The sequence below is a fragment of the Macaca fascicularis genome, chromosome 10, assembly GCF_037993035.2.
Source record: "Macaca fascicularis isolate 582-1 chromosome 10, T2T-MFA8v1.1".
In the NCBI taxonomy this organism is placed as follows: domain Eukaryota; kingdom Metazoa; phylum Chordata; class Mammalia; order Primates; family Cercopithecidae; genus Macaca; species Macaca fascicularis.
Window position 1 is genome coordinate 82,283,588 of NC_088384.1, and position 15,847 is coordinate 82,299,434.

The window sequence follows — 15,847 nt, forward strand, 5'->3', positions numbered from 1 at the left end:
GAAATGCAGATTCTGGAGCCTCAGGCCAGACCTCCAGCCTCAGCAACTCTGGGGGTGGGGCCCAGCCATCTGCATTTTAATGAAGTCCTCAAAGTGAAGCTGCCCAGCTCTGAAGACCGAGGGCCAGGGATTTAGATTTGGCCTTTCTGCTTAGCGGTCCGAGAACCTCACCTGGGGGCATCACCTGGGGACAATTTATAAGTGCAGACTTTCGGGCTGCACCCTAGAGCCACTGAATGTGAACCTGCCCCTAGCCTAACACGACTCCCAGGGAATTCAAGTCTGAAAAGCCTTGGTTTGTATTACCATCTCTGCATGAGGTAAGGAGAACGTCTTCTCCAGTTAAGTTAAAATACCTGGCTACTTAAGTGGAAAAGCGGTGAAATTGTTTTAAAACATCCAACCCACTAAGCCGAATGCACCACAAACTGCCTGATTATCATGCTCGAGCAATGACAGGGCTCGGTGACAGGCGGTGTAAAAAGGGGGGACCTGGACCAGGACCCTCAGGGACCAGCGCTCTGCTTGCCACGTGGGTGCCCCCGGAGCAGGTGTGACTGATGGGAAGGGTCGCGAAGGGGGGCGTTGTTTCCGCGCAAGGGAGGGAAATGAAAGGAACGGGAAGGGGACGGCTGGGTGCGAGGCCCGAGATGTTCCGGGGAGCGCTGCCGGGTGCCAGGGGGCAGCCCCTCCCGGGGGGAAGGCCCGAGGCTAGGGGTCGGGGGCGGGGAGGGAGGTGGGCCCCAGACCGGCGCGGGGGCGGGCGGCTCCGCTGCTCCCCGCCCCCGACCCGCCCCTCCACGGCGCCATTTTGCAGGCGGCTGTCGCGGGGACCGGAGGCGGCGGCGGCAGCGGGCACTGCGGCGCCGAGGCGCGGCGGCAGGACGGGAACCACGCGAGCTGCAGCCAGGTGAGAGCCGGGCCGCCGCGCCCCCTGCCCGGCCCGCGGGCCGCACCTGCCGGCCGGGCCGCGAGGTGTCCGCCGCGCCCACGAGGCCGGACCCCGCGCGCTGTCACCCACCGGCCCCGCGGCGCGGCCTGCGCGCCCCCACCCCGACCCGTCTCCCGGGACCCCGCGCCCACCGGCCAGCCTGGACCCGGGGTCCAAGATGCCCGGCGGCCCTCAGTTCCTGCCGCCCCGCCGGCCGGGCCGGGCCCCCGGGGTACCCACCCCTGCCTGCCGCGGGAGCCACAGCGCGCTCGGGCCCTCAGGCCGCGCAGCGGGGAGGCAAATGGGGCGCCCCCAGAACCCCACTGGCTGCCGCCGCCTCTTCCCGGGCTCTGCGTCCGCGCGTCCTGGGGTCGCTTCCCTCGCCCCTCCCCAGGTGGTGCGCACGGGTATCGTCTCGCTCCCTGGAATTCAGGGGCATCAGGAGGGGCGGCAAGAGGGTGCCTTTTACATTCTTGCTTTCTTCCCTTCTACAAAGACTGCGCGAAGTAATTTTAGAAGCAGCTCCTCCGACCTCGGGGTCTTTCTGGCCTGTTCCCCGGGGGTCGCGAGTCCCCCTCCTTGCCACCTTTAGGGGGAAAAAAATGACATTTCAAGTGTGACTACTTTAAGGCGCAGGATTTTCTCCTTCGTCTGGTCCTAGATGCCTCCCCTTGGATGGGTGGCTGATAGGATGTCGGCCTGCAGGCTGGGGGTTTAAGCGTGACTGATGGGAAATTATGGATTGTCAGGGCAAAGGGTAAATGAGGGCAACTGCAGGTGGAAGAAAGTCACCCATAAGGGCTTTCTGGGTCTGCAGCGTTTGTGGTAGGTGCTACTTCTATTCTTGCAGAGCTGGGAGACGGGCGGGGGAAGATGCAGTCCCTGCTGACAATTGGGTCATCTGCGCGCAGAGAAGGCCCCGGGATGTGCGAGGACATGGGACCGGGAGTCCGGAGGCAGTCTGGTTTGAGCTGTCACTAATTGGCCATGTGACCTCCCTCAGCCGGCTTCCTCCTCTCTGAAGCAAAAGGCTGGAATCGGGGTGGCTGGAGCATTTTTATTTTATGTTTTTGTATTTGAATGCTGTTGGGTTTGGGCCTCACCATTTCTGGTTGTCTGCACCTGCCTTTTAACCGATGCAGGTCACGTTGCCTGCCTCTCCTGAAGGTGTTTGAACCTGATGAGATTTATAAAGGACCCTTTCAGCTAAAAAAATCAGAATTCTGTGCTGGGTTATGGTTGGCTCTATCAGGGTCACTTATGAATGTATTACTACTGTTCTCTTTTCATTCATTCCCCAATTTAATAGCTTTTGGGCACCGGTGGGTGTGCCCAGTGTAAGCTCTTATGGCACACCTGCTAGTTAAAGGGAGGCAGCGGGTGTGTCCAGCCTGTTCCATGTGACATGCTAAGCATGAGCTATCTGCTTTCTAGGCTATTTCTTTTGCCAAAATGGCAACCAGCTTCTTTCTTTTAATACCAAGGCATTTCTCTTTTGGTTTCTTTGCTTAGAGTGGAAGGTGATTTTTTTAAGAAAATAGGGATTTCAGGAACTTTTTATGTTGACAGTTTTTTAGATGGTTGCCTGGCAGTTGTATTCTCTGACTGTGGTACGGTCAATTAAGTCAATTACGTTTAAACATCTGTTGACATGTTTAAAAAATGCCTATTAAGGTACCTGGGCCGGGTGTTGTGGTTCACACCTGTAATCCCAGCACTTTGGGAGGCTGAGGTGGGAGGATTGTTTGAGGCCAGGAGTTCAAGACCAGCCTAGGCAACATAGCAAGACTCCTGTTTCTATATTAAAAAAAAAAAAAAAAAAAAAGCTGAGTGTGGTGGCCAGCTTAAAAAAAACCAGTACCTGGCTAGAAAAATGTAGATGGTTTCGCTAGGTTTCATGCCATACTATCTATCTCATTTATGGAGCAAAGTCTAGTCTATGTAGCATTGCAGAAATGAGTCATGTGTCCCAGGGGCAGGCAAGCACATGTAGCCACCCATTGAGTAGTCTGTCCATCTGTGTCTGCCCATCTATCCATCCACTTGGTGACCAGGTGCTGTTGAACAAATCGTTGTTGAATAAACTGTGTCTTTTGCCCTCACAGAGCCTAAGGTCTAGTTTGTGGGGTGTCTGAAATCCCTAATTGCCTACTGTTGTCATCTTCAGTGTCTCTAAAGACAAACCAGGGATCTGTTTGGAGACCTATTTTCTGGTACCACTGGTAGCTTGAGGAATTTTCCCATTTTGGTTAAGGTAATTAAAAGCAGTAGGCTGGGGCTGGGCGTGGTGGCTCATGCCTGGAGGCTCATGCCTGGAATCCCAGCACTTTGGGAGACTGAGGCGGGCAGATCGCTTGAGCTCAGGAGTTCGAGACCAGCCTGGCCACCATGGTGAAACCTCGTCTCTACTAAAAATACAAAAATTAGCCGGGCACGGTGGTGCATGCCTGTAATTCCTGCTGTACAGGAGGCTGAGGCAGGAGAATCGCTTGAACCTGGGAGGTGGAGTTTGCAGTTAGTCGAGATCGTGCCACTGCACTCCAGCCCAGGCGACAGAGTGAGACTGTCTCCTAAAAAAAAAAAAAAAAAAAAGGGGCCGGGCGCGGTGGCTCAAGCCTGTAATCCCAGCACTTTGGGAGGCCGAGACGGGCGGATCACGAGGTCAGGAGATCGAGACCATCCTGGCTAATATGGTGAAACCCCGTCTCTACTAAAAATACAAAAAACTAGCCGGGCGAGGTGGTGGGCGCCTGTAGTCCCAGCTACTCGGGAGGCTGAGGCAGGAGAATGGCGTAAACCCGGGAGGCGGAGCTTGCAGTGAGCTGAGATCCGGCCACTGCACTCCAGCCTGGGCGACAAAGCGAGACTCCGTCTCCAAAAAAAAAAAAAAAAAAAAAAGGTCAACAGTAATAATTTGAAATTATATGGTGTTTTGTACATGTACATTGAAGCTTTTTAAAAACGTATTTATATTTAATCCTCTTAGGCTTTTTAAATTTAAACATTTTACAGTCCTTCCTGACCTGTTTCCTGGCCTTGCCCATAAAACTCTCACACACCAGTCTATTGGTTCTGAGTGCCCAGTAACCTCATTAATTCATTTTCATGCCCTGCTGTTCCTCCAGTTGTTCTCTGGGCTTCCTTTTATTCTTTCGGTAGGGAACCATCCTCCTCCAGGTTAAGCTGTGCGTTGCAGCCTCTGGGTTGAAACGAGCCCTTTGTGTGCTATGCCGTTCTTCTCATTTTCTCTCTGGCTTTGCTATTTTGAACCTGTTATTTTGTCACAGGTTCTAGGTTGTTGGCTCTCCTGTAATTGAGGTCTGCTTTCAGCTTCACCTTTCATAGGCCTTTCATACATTTATTACATTGTTTGAGTGCCTAATCTGTGCTGGGTAATATTCTTGGTGCTTGGGATGCTGCAGGGAGATTCCCAGCCCACATGGAGCCCACACTGTAGGGAGCTGGACAGTGAGAGCTGGTGCTGTGAAGAGGAATCTGGCAAGGCTTGGGGGATTAAGTATGGGGATGGGAGTTGATATTTTGGGAAGGGTAGACAGAGAGGAAGGTATATTAGTCTGCTAACACTGCCACAACAAAAATAGCACAGTGTGGGTGGCTTAAACAACAGAAATTTATTTCTTACAATTCTGGAGTCTGGGAAGTCCAAGGTCAAGGTTCTGGCCTATTTAGTTTCTGGTGAGGGCTTTCTTCCTGGCTTGTAGGTGGCCGTCTTCTTGATGAGTCCTCACATGGCCTTTTCTTGGTGCCATTTATCTCTTTCTGTTCAAGCACTGTTGGTCACACCTGTAATCCCAGCACTTCGGGAGGCTGAGGCAGGAGGATCACTTGAGACCAGTCTAGGCAACATAGTGAGATTCTGTCTCTACAAAAAAAAAAAAAAAAAATTCGCTGGACGTGGTGGTGTGTGCCTGCAGTCCCAACTACTCAGGAGGCTAAGGTGGGAGGATTGTTTGAGCCCAGGAGGTTGAGGCTGCAGTGAGCCATGATTGCGCCACTGCACACCAGCCTGGGTGACAAAGCTAGACTTTGTTTAAAAAAATAAAGTTTTCCTATTGGATCAGGGCCCCATCCTTAAGAACTCATTTAAATTCGGTTACCTCCTAAAGCTTCTATCTCTAAATACAGCCACATTGTGGGGGTACGGCTTCAACATAATGAATTCTTTCAGTGGTGGTGGGGGATACAGTTGAGTTCATAGCAGAGGGCTTGAGTCATCTTTGACTAAAGATGTGAAGGGAGTGAGGCATGTGGAGATCTGGGAGAAAGATCATTCTGAGGGGAGGAAACAGCAGATGCAAAGGCCCTGAGAAGGGAGGAGGGGATAATTTGGTCTGGAGGTCAGAGAACCCATGGGGGTCAGATCACATAAGGCCATGCGGACCACTGTAAGCCCTGCAGATTTTACCTTGAGGGTGGTAGGAGCCATTGGAGGGTTTTGGAGTAAAGAAGGGAGGTGGACTGATCTAGTTTTTGGCAAGCACACTCTAGGCACTGCTGTGTGAGAGAGACTGAAGTCAGGACAGCAAGGAGACCAGCCAGATGGCCAGTGCAGGGCTGAGGGGAGACTAGTGAGATTTCAAGGTGAGGTTGAGATTTGCTAATGAACCAGAAAGAAAATTGAGGAGGCAGCCGAGGTTCTGGTCTTAGTACCTAGAAAGAAAGTGGCCATTAACTGAGATGCTGGAGGAGCCAGTTTAGGCCATGTTAAGTTGTAATGCCAACCCGACATACCCAAATGCAGCAGAAAAGCAAGGGTGGAGATTTTTGGGGGAGGTCATCTTCAATGGAAATCTAAATCTTGGGGGCTTCTCATTGTCCTTTGTCCCAGTTTTCAACTTTGACCTCAGGTGACCTCAGCTAAGTCCGTGACCTCAGATTTAGGTGTCTCTGAGGCCCTCTATGGAAATTCCATCCTTAAAGGAGAGTGGCTTTCTCTGGTGAGTGATCAGGAAAATCTTCACTCATGAGTTTTTTTTTTTTTTTTTGAGACAGAATCTTGCTCTGTTGCCCAGGCTGGAGTGCAGTGGTGCCATCTTGGCTCACCGCAACCTCCGCCTCATGGGTTCAAGTGATTCTCCTGCCTCAGCCTCCCAAGTAGCTGGGATTACGGGTGCATACCACCACACCCGGCTAATTTTTGTATTTTTAGTAGAGATGGAATTTCACCATGTTGGCCAGCTGGTCTCGAACTCCTGACCTTGTGATCCGCCCACCTCGACCTCCCAAAGCGCTGAGATTACAGGCGTGAGCCACCGCGCCTGGCCCACTCATGAGTTTTGCCCAAAGCAGCTGATGGCTCAGGCTTCCTTCCCAAAGGCATCATCTCACTGAGCACCTGGTGGAGATCATCCATGTCTGTGTGTAACTCTTACAGAGTTGAATCCTTCCATCTTCTAAGTTGAATGGAAGTGCAGTTTGATAAGGGTCACTTCTCTGTTGGACCTTCTCCAAGCAATAGAAGGGACCCTAGAAAGACAAGAGAGCCCCATGTGATAGGACCAAGGAAACAGTGATAGTGCCCATAGGTATCGATTATGTATTGGGCACTTGAAGTTATTATTGCTAGTCCTAGCAACTGGCAGGCACGGTGGCTTCTGGTCCTTCATTTATTGATGAAGGCTTGGGTACCTTCTGTAAGTTAATTCCTGAGTCTTGAATTCTGTTCCATGAAACTACTGTAGAACACTATTCCCAGCTCTCATCTGAAACTCAGGGTTTCTAAGTTCCTGTTAGTGTAGAAGAGGGCAGAGAAGCCAGTGTCAGTTGAGTGCCAGGGAGCTCTGCCCAGCACTCCTGTGTTCTCTCACGCGATCAGTCTCTGCAGCCCTGTGGGATGGGAATTAATCGCTTTTCATCCTTCAGCTGAGGATGCTGAGGTGTGGCAGGAGGGCAGCTCCTTACCTAGGGTCTTAGCGCTGCTAAGTAGAGTCAGGATTTGACCCTAGGCCGGTCAGTTGCCAAGCTCGAAGTTAGACTCAAATCATGCTGTGCTTCTGTGTTCCAGGATGACTTTTGGGGACTTGGGATAGAAAGTAGGGTTAGGCTAGAGAAGGTGGGAATGACATTCCAGATTGAGGGATCAGTGTGAGCGAAGGGCGAAACGGGAGAGGCATATGCCTGGGAGAGGGTAACTGAGTTAGGACAGTTGGAAGGATGTGATGGGGGTCAGGTGGAGAGGTCCTTTGATACTATATTACGGGGCTTGAATTCTTGTCTGGAAAGCCACGGGGAGATTCCCAGAAGGGGAGTGACTTGTTCAGATGTGCATTTTAGAAAATTTTGGGGTGGAGTAAAGGGTGCACTGGGAGGAGGCTGAGGCTGAGTTGGAACAGGATCATCTCCTCTCTCTCTCGCTCCTGCCTTGTTTGCCTGTGGTTCATTCCTGGCTACAGTGTTTGCCTTTATGTACCCTAGCTTGGATTCCTTCTGTCAATTCCCCTGTTTGTTCCTGTAGGAATCTTCTATCCACCACCTCAACGCTCACACATTTTCCCCCCACCACTGGCTTTGTTTTGTTCAAGTGAATGTATATACATACCCCCACCTCCATTTAATTAAATTTGAATAGGCTTTTTCATTCTGGACCATCATTTCATCTCAGAGTTCTTGGCTTTGTGACTGAGGGTCTTCTCCACCCTGCTTCAGACCAAAAGCACTGCTATGTCCTTGGTCTTCATGGAGGAAACACAATTTCTTTTTTTTATTTTTTTGAGATGGAGTTTTGCTCTTGTTGCCCAGGCTGGAGTGCAATGGTGTGATCACAGCTCACTGCAGGCTCCACCTCCTGGGTTCAAGTGATTCTCCTGCCTCAGCCTCCCAAGTAGTTGGGATTACAGTCACCTGCAACCACACCCGGCTAATTTTTGTATTTTTTTTTTTGAGACGGAGTCTCACTGTGTTGCCCTGGCTGGAGTGCAGTGGTGCGATCTCGGCTCACTGCAACCTCCGCCTCGCAGGTTCAAGCAGTTCTTCTGCCTCAGCCTCCTGAGTAGGTATGCCTGACTAATTTGCATATTTTTGGTAGAGATGGGGTTTCACTATATTGTCTAGGCTGGTCTCGAACTCCTGACCTTGTGTGATCCACCTGCCTCAGCCTCCCAAAGTGCTAAGATTACAGGCGTGAGCCAGCGTACCTGGCCAACACAATTTCTTATACATTCTCCTTTAGATGGGATTTCAGCCTCAAATTTGGTTTAGCTTTATTGACTCCTCTCCAGGGCTGGCTAAAAATCATTTGCTGTCTCCAAAGGCAAATCACCTAGCTGGGGGCTAACTACAACACCTTCGTCGCCAAACATGGATCTCATTCTGAAGATCTAGGGTGGGCCCCGAAAATGTGCATTTCTCACAAGTTCTCAGGTGACAGGGATGCTGCTGGTGGAGGAATCACCAGCATCTGGTTTTGTAAATAAGCTTTAATTGCAACACAGCCAAGCTCACTCAAGAGACGATGTAACTCTGGCCCTTTATAGACCCTTCACAGAAAACATTTGGTGATCGTTGCTTCACAGTAAGGTATATGTGATCAGTGCTGAGAATTTTCTATTGAATTCGTATATCTGTATCTATATATTTTTTGAGACAGGGTCTCACTCTGTCACGCAGGCTGGAGTGCAGTGGTGAGATCTCTGCTCACTGGCAGCTTCTGCTCCCTGGGCTCAGGAGATCCTCCCACTTCAGCCTCTTGAGTAGCTGGGACTACAGGCATGCACCACTACACCCAACTAATTGTATTTTTTCTAGAGACAGGGTTTCACCATGTTTTTAGAGGTGGGGGTCTCCTGTGTTGCCCAGGATGGTCTCGAACTCTTGAGTTCAAGCCTCCTAAAGTTCTGGGGTTACAGCCATGAGCCACTGTGCCTAGCCCAAGTTCATATATTTGTTATCAAGAGCTTCTTTGATATTTGTATTTATAGACATTGCTTCACAAATTTTTCCGCAGATGCATGATATGGGGGAATGTATGCGTATTTAAAAGTGTTTGGAATATAACAAGCATGACACTTCTTTTAAGTCTTTTCTGTTTTATCTAAAATTAATGTGAATTTCTCATTCTGTTTCAGAAACATCAGTGCTTGTTTTAATATAAAACATTTTTTTTTTTTTTTTTTTTTTTTTTTTTTTTTTTTTTTTTTTGAGGCGGAGTCTCGCTCTGTCGCCCAGGCTGGAGTGCAGTGGCGCGATCTCGGCTCACTGCAAGCTCCGCCTCCCGGGTTCCCGCCATTCTCCTGCCTCAGCCTCCCGAGTAGCTGGGACTACAGGCGCCGCCACCACGCCCGGCTAATTTTTTTGTATTTTTAGTGGAGACGGGGTTTCATTGTGTTAGCCAGGATGAGTCTCGATCTCCTGACCTCGTGATCCGCCCGTCTCGGCCTCCCAAAGTGCTGGGATTACAGGCTTGAGCCACCGCGCCCGGCCAAAACATTTTTCTTCCATATTCTTTGAGTAAAGTTGATGCTACTATTTATGTTGTTTTTGATCTTTACCTGCTTGAGAAACATGTACAGGTTGGGTATCCCTTCTCTGAAGTGCTTATGACTAGAAAGTGTTTTGGATTTGGGTTTTTTAATTTTTATTTTGGCATATTTGCATTATACTTACCAGTTGAGCATTCCTGATTTGTTAATCTGAAATTCAGAATGCTTCAGTGAGCATTTTCTTTTGAGTGTCTTGTTGGCACTCAGAAAGTACTGAATTTTGGAGCCTTTCAAATTTTGGACTTTTGAATTAGGAATACTCAACCTGTGTTAAGATTTGCTTTTTTTTTTTTTTTTTTTTTGAGACAGAGTCTCGCTCTGCCGCCCAGGCTGGAGTGCAGTGGCGTGATCTTGGCTCACTGCAAGCTCCGCCTCCCGGGTTCACGCCATTCTCCTGCCTCAGCCTCCCGAGTAGCTGGGACTACAGGCGCCCGCCACCTCACCCGGCTAGTTTTTTTGTATTTTTTAGTAGAGACGGGGTTTCACTGTGTCAGCCAGGATGGTCTCGATCTCCTGACCTCGTGATCCGCCCGTCTCGGCCTCCCAAAGTGCTGGGATTACAGGCTTGAGCCACCGCGCCCGGCCAAGATTTGCATTTTTTTGTTCTACTTTGCAAATATTTTTTTCTATGCCTTGAATTTAAGTCTGTCGGTCGTGTGCGGTGGCTCACTCCTGTGATCCCAGCAGCTTGGGAGGCCGAGGCGGGCGGATCACCTGAGGTCGGGAGTTTGAGACCAGACTGACCAACACGGAGAAACCCCATCTCTACTAAAAATAGAAAATTAGCCAGGCATGGTAGCGCATGCCTGTAATCCCAGCTACTTGGGAGGCTGAGGGAGGAGAATCACTTGAATCCGGGAGGCGGAGGTTGCGGTGAGCCAAGATTGCCTCATTGCACTCCAGCCTGGGCAACAAGAGCGAAACTCCGTCTCCAAAAAAAAAAAATAATAAATCTGTCAATCTTTTTTTATTTCCCATGGCTTCGTTATCTCAAGGTTTTATAGGTATTCACTCATATTTTCTCTTAGGTCTTTAAAAAAAATTGGCTATAATTAGTGTGATACTTGTTTTGGAGTATTTTATGAAGTGAGGATTATTTGTTCCCTCTAGTTTATATTTTTTAGGTACTATTTATTAATTCATCCTTATTAACTTAAAAAATAACACCTTAATCATATGCTGAATCTGTTGTTTTACTCAGTTTATCTGTTCTTTTGCCATGATCTTACTATTTTGCTCATTATAATCACTTTATAGTAGGCTTTGTTATCTCGTAGTGCCTATGCTCAGTTTTTACTCCAGTGTTTTTGAATTTAGGGTTTCAAAATACTCTCTCCACCTCGAGATGGAGTCTCACTCTGTCGCCCAGGCTGGAGTGCAGTGGTGCGATCTTGGCTCACTGCAACCTCTGCCTCCCAGCTTCAAGCGATTCTCCTGTCTCAGCCTCCCGAGTAGCTGGGATTACAGGCATGTACCACCATACCCAGCTAATTTTTGTATTCTTAGTAGAGACAGAGTTTCACGATGTTGGCCAGGCTGTCAAAATACTTTTAATGGGAAATTGCATTAAATGTATAAGTTAATTTGGGGAGACTTGTCATCTTTATAATATTGACTTATTTTGTGTATGAACAGAGCAAGTCAGTGTCTCTAGATTTTTCCTAATATATGGTCTATAGATTACTTATTATTATTTTTTTTTTTTGTGAGACAGAGTCTCTCTCTGTTGCCCAGGCTGGGGTGCAGTGGCATGATCTTAGCTCACTGCAACCTGCACCTCCCGGATTCAAACAATTCTCCTGCCTCAGCCTCCTGAGTAGCTGGGATTACAGGTGTGCACCACTACACCCAGCTAATTTTTGTATTTTTGGTAGAGATGGGGTTTCACCATATTGGTCAGGCTGGTCTTGAACTTCTGACCTTGTGATCCACCTGCCTTGGCCTCCCAAAGTGCTGGGATTACAGGCATGAGCCACCCTGCCCGACTGATTACTTATTCTATATTTTAAAGTATTTGCTGGACTGGACATGTGGCTTACACCTGTAATTCCAGTACTTTGCGAAGCTGACATGGGAAGATTGCTTGAGGTCAGGAGGTTAAGACCAGTTTGGGCGTCATAGTGAGACCCCATCTCTGCAAAAATTTTTACAGTAGCCTAGTGTGGTGGTGTGCATACCTGTGGTCCCACTGACTAGGGAGGCTGATGTGGGAAGAGAACTTGAGCCCAGGAGTTCAAGGCTGCAGGAGTTCAAGGTGCCACTGCACTCCAGCTTGGGCAACAAAGGGAGACACCCTACTCAAAAACAAAGAAAATATTTGGTATTTAGAATGTGATTATCTCCCCTCACGCCTCCTTCCCAACCGCTATTACTAACTGGTATAGAACAGGTATAAAGCAAGTATACTGCTTGCAGTTTGTATGTTGTGGGGTTTTTTTTTTTTTTTTTTCCGAGACAGAGTTTTGCTCTCGTTGCCCAGGCTGGAGTCAGTGGTGTGATCTCGGCTCACAGCAACCTCCATCTCCCAAGTGATTCTCTTGCCTTAGCCTCCCAAGTGGAATTATAGGCATGTGCCACCACACCTGGCCAATTTTGTGTTTTTAGTAGAGACAGGGTTTCACCATGTGGGTCAGGCTGGGCTTGAACTCTTGACCTCTGGTGATCCACCTGCCTTGGCTTCCCACAGTGCTGGAAATTACAGGCATGAGCCACTGTGCCCAGCCTTGTTTTTAACAAGATAAGAGATGGAGGCCAGGGGCAGTGGCTCACGCCTGTAATCCCAGCACTTTGGGAGGCTGAGGTGGGCGGATCACCTGAGGCCAGGAGTTCAAGACCAGCCTGGCCAACATGGGGAAAAACCCCCTGTCTACTAAGAAAAAAAAAAAAAAAATTAGCCGGGTGTGGTGGTGCATGCCTATAGTCCCTGCTACTCGGGAGACTGAGGCATGAGAATCAGTTGAACCCAGGAAATGGAGGTTGCAGTGGGTCCAGATCACGCCACTGCATTTCAGGCCAGGCCACTGAGTGAGACTCTGTCTCAAAAGAAATTAAATAAAAAATGAGATAGAGATGGAATCTTGCTGTGTTGCCCAGGCTGGGCTCCAGCTCCCAGTCTCAAGTGATCCTCTGCCTTGGCCTCCCAAAGCGCTGGGATTACAGGGATGAGCCACTGCACCTAGCCTGTCTGTATGTTTTATAACCGACCACCTGTATTAGTCAGGGTAGGTAATGCTAGTCAAAAACCGTGGCCTGACAAAGAAAACATTTATTTCTTGCCCACATTTATTTTAGATGGTTCTTTTTTAAGTGGTGACTTGGGGATCTAGGCTCCTTCCATTTTTGTCACAACTGGCAAGAAGATGTGACCTGTAAGTTTGCCATGTAATTTTGTGCGTGGAAGTTTTTTTCATGGGCCAAGCTTGGAAGTAGTATGATTTCTTCCGAGGTCTGTTGGCTCTATTTTAGGTGCAGGGGGGCTGGGAAGTGGAGTCCTTTGGTGTATCCGTGAGGAAAATGTAGTAGTACCGTGTCTGCTGTACTACTTAACCAAACTCCGTTGTTCTTATTTTTCAGTAGATTCTCTTGAGTTTCTTAGATAGGCAATCATAATACATGTTGAGCATTTCTAATCCCCAAGTCTAAAACTGGAAACTTTTGAGCACTGACAGGATGCCACAAGTGGAAAATTCCATACCTGACCTCATGTCATGGGTTGCAGTCAAAACTTTATTTCATATGCAATTTTTTTTTTTTTTTTTTTTAAGAGATCTTGCTCTGTCACTCAGGCTGTAGTGCAGTAGCAAGATCATGGCTCACTGCAGCCTTGATCTCCTAGGCTCAAGTAATCTTCCTGCTTTGGCCTTCCAAAGTGCCAGGATTACAGGTGTGAGCCATTGCACGTAGCCATTATACACAAAATTATTTAAAATATTGAGTAGAATTACCTTCAGGCTATGTGTATAAGGCGTATATTAAACATAAATGAATTTTGTGTTTAGACTTGGGTCCCGTTCTCAGGATATCTCAGTATATATATATGCACATATTCCAAAATCAGAAAAGATACAAAATTTGAAACACTTCTGGTCCCAAGCACTTTATACAAGGAATACTTAACTTGTGGTTGCAAATGATCATTTTGTCTTTTTTTCCCCCTTCCGATAGTTAGCTATTTGTTTTTCTTTTCTTTTCTTTTTTGAGACGGAGTCTCGCTCTGTTGCCCAAGCTGGAGTGCAGTGGCATGATTTCCATTCACTGCAACCTCCGCATCCCAGGTTCAAGTGATTCTCCTGCCTCAGCCTCCTGAGTAGCTGGGACTACAGGCACCCGCCACCACGCCCAGCTAATTTTTGTATTTTTAGTAGAGACGGGGTTTCACCACATTGGCCAGGCTGGTGTCGAACTCCTGACCTTGTGATCCGCACACCTTGGCCTCCCAAAGTGCTGGGATTACAGACATGTGCCACCACGTCCAGCCAATTTTTAAATTTTTAATAGAGACCGCGTTTCACCATATTGGCCAGGCTGATCTCGAACTCCTGACCTCAGGTGATTGGCCCCCTCTGTTTCCCAAAGTGCTGGGATTTACAGGCGTGAGCCACCACGCACAGCCAGCTACTTTTTGTTTTGTTTGTTTGTTTGTTTGTTTTTGAGATGGAGTTTTGCTCTTGTTGCCCAAGCTGGAGTGCAATGGTGTGATCTTGGCTAACTGCAACCTCCACCTCCGGGGTTCAAGCGATTCTCCTGCCTCAGCCTCCTGAGTAGCTGGGATTACAGGCGCCCACCACGGCGCTCGGCTAATTTTTGTATTTTTAGTGGAGACAGGGTTTCGCCATGTTGGCCAGGCTTGTTTTGAACTCCTGACCTTAAGTGATCCATCTGCCTTGGCCTCCCAAAGTGCTGGGATTACAGGCATGAGCCATCACGCAAGGCCAACTGTTTTTTTTTTTTTTTTTTTTTTTTAATGCGTTGTAGAGTACTTGCAGAATAGGTTTAACTGTCATAGTTCTTATTTTCACTTTTGACTCAAATGCAATATTGTAAATAGTCTTTAGTGGTATTCAAGAAGTGTCCTAATTACAGTCTCATACATAGTGTTTTTTTGTTTTTTGTTTTGTTTTGTTTTTTTGTGTTTTTTTGAGATGGAATCTCACTCTGTTGCCTAGGCTGGAGTGCAGTGGTGCGATCTTGGCTCACTGCAAGCTCCGCCTCCCGGGTTCATGCCATTCTCCGGCCTCAGCCTCCTGAGTAGCTGGGACTACAGGCGCCCACTACCACGCCCGGCTAAGTTTTTGTATTTTTAGTAGAGATGGGGTTTCACCGTGTTAGCCAGGATGGTCTCGATCTCCTGACCTCGTGATCCGCCCGCCTCGGCTTCCCAAAGTGCTGGGATTATAGGCGTGAGCTACGTAGTGTTGGGATTATAGGCGTGAGCTACGTAGTGTTTTGTTTTTTAGCAAACAAAGCTCAGCATCTTGACATTGACCCTGGAATCCTCACAGATATTCTTGGTAGTCTCTCCCTGATAGTGATAATTCTCTACATTTTTGTTTCCCTGCTGATTTGAAGATGACCTCAGATTTCTTGACGCGTGGAGTTTCGCGAGTGATCTTTCTTCAGGTTTGTCCCCAGGGCTTCTGCTTTAGCCCAGGCTGTTGGATTGTACAGCTGCTCGCATCTTCTGTGTCAGAGATCCTGACCTGCAGTCTTTGAAAATGTTGTCTCCCTCTGAGAAGTTTGATGGGTTCTTGTTCCTCTTCCTTTATTCTTTCATCCACTCAAAGATAAACTGAATAAGTTAGCAATATCGATTTTGTTCCTTCTCCTTTCTTTCCTCCAGTTGACGCTTGGCTTCTGTTTGAGTTCTTTTTGTGCTTGCTTCTGGACCCCTAGTGTGAGTTTGGGGCCTGCATGTCCAGGCTGCCCACCTGCAGCCCTGCAGTCCCCATTTCCAGTGATGGTGCACCCTTCCCTGTGGAGCTCCCCACATGATCTGCAGTAGACTTCACCAGAAGGGGCCTGAATTTAGTGGAAGTAGGAAGCTCCTCTGAGCCCTGAGAGGTGGACGGAGGAGGGAAGCGTATTACTTGACTTACCAAAGTAGATACCAGGGTCAGCTTTACTTTTTCTGCTATTTAGTTCCATGCTTACAATGATGCTTTAAAGTGACTTCAGCTTTTTTTCAATTTCTCTTTTTGACTCTGAGATCTCACACTTACTGTTTTATTTCTTGAATATCGTCAACTGCTAAAATGTATTTTCCAGACTTTTTGTTTTGACTGACCCACTTCTCTCTATTTATATTCATCTGTGTGTGTGTGTGTGTGTGTGTGTGTGTGTGTGTGTGTGTGTGTGTGTGTGTATGTATCTCAGACAAAAGTTTCGAGGCCAGGCGCGGTGACTCATGCCTGTAATCCCA

General features: G+C 48.1%; 1 protein-coding gene across 8 annotated transcripts in view; it reads left to right on the forward strand.

Annotated features, from left to right (window-relative positions):
- Positions 1–805: 805 nt before the first annotated feature.
- Positions 806–15,847, forward strand: part of SLC23A2 (solute carrier family 23 member 2) — a 150,048-nt gene continuing 135,006 nt past the window's right edge. For all 8 annotated transcript variants that reach the window (XM_045362547.3, XM_045362543.3, XM_074004824.1 and 5 more), the window contains exon 1: positions 806–910. The gene's annotated coding sequence lies outside the window, so the exon portion shown is untranslated. The remainder of the gene's footprint in view (positions 911–15,847) is intronic.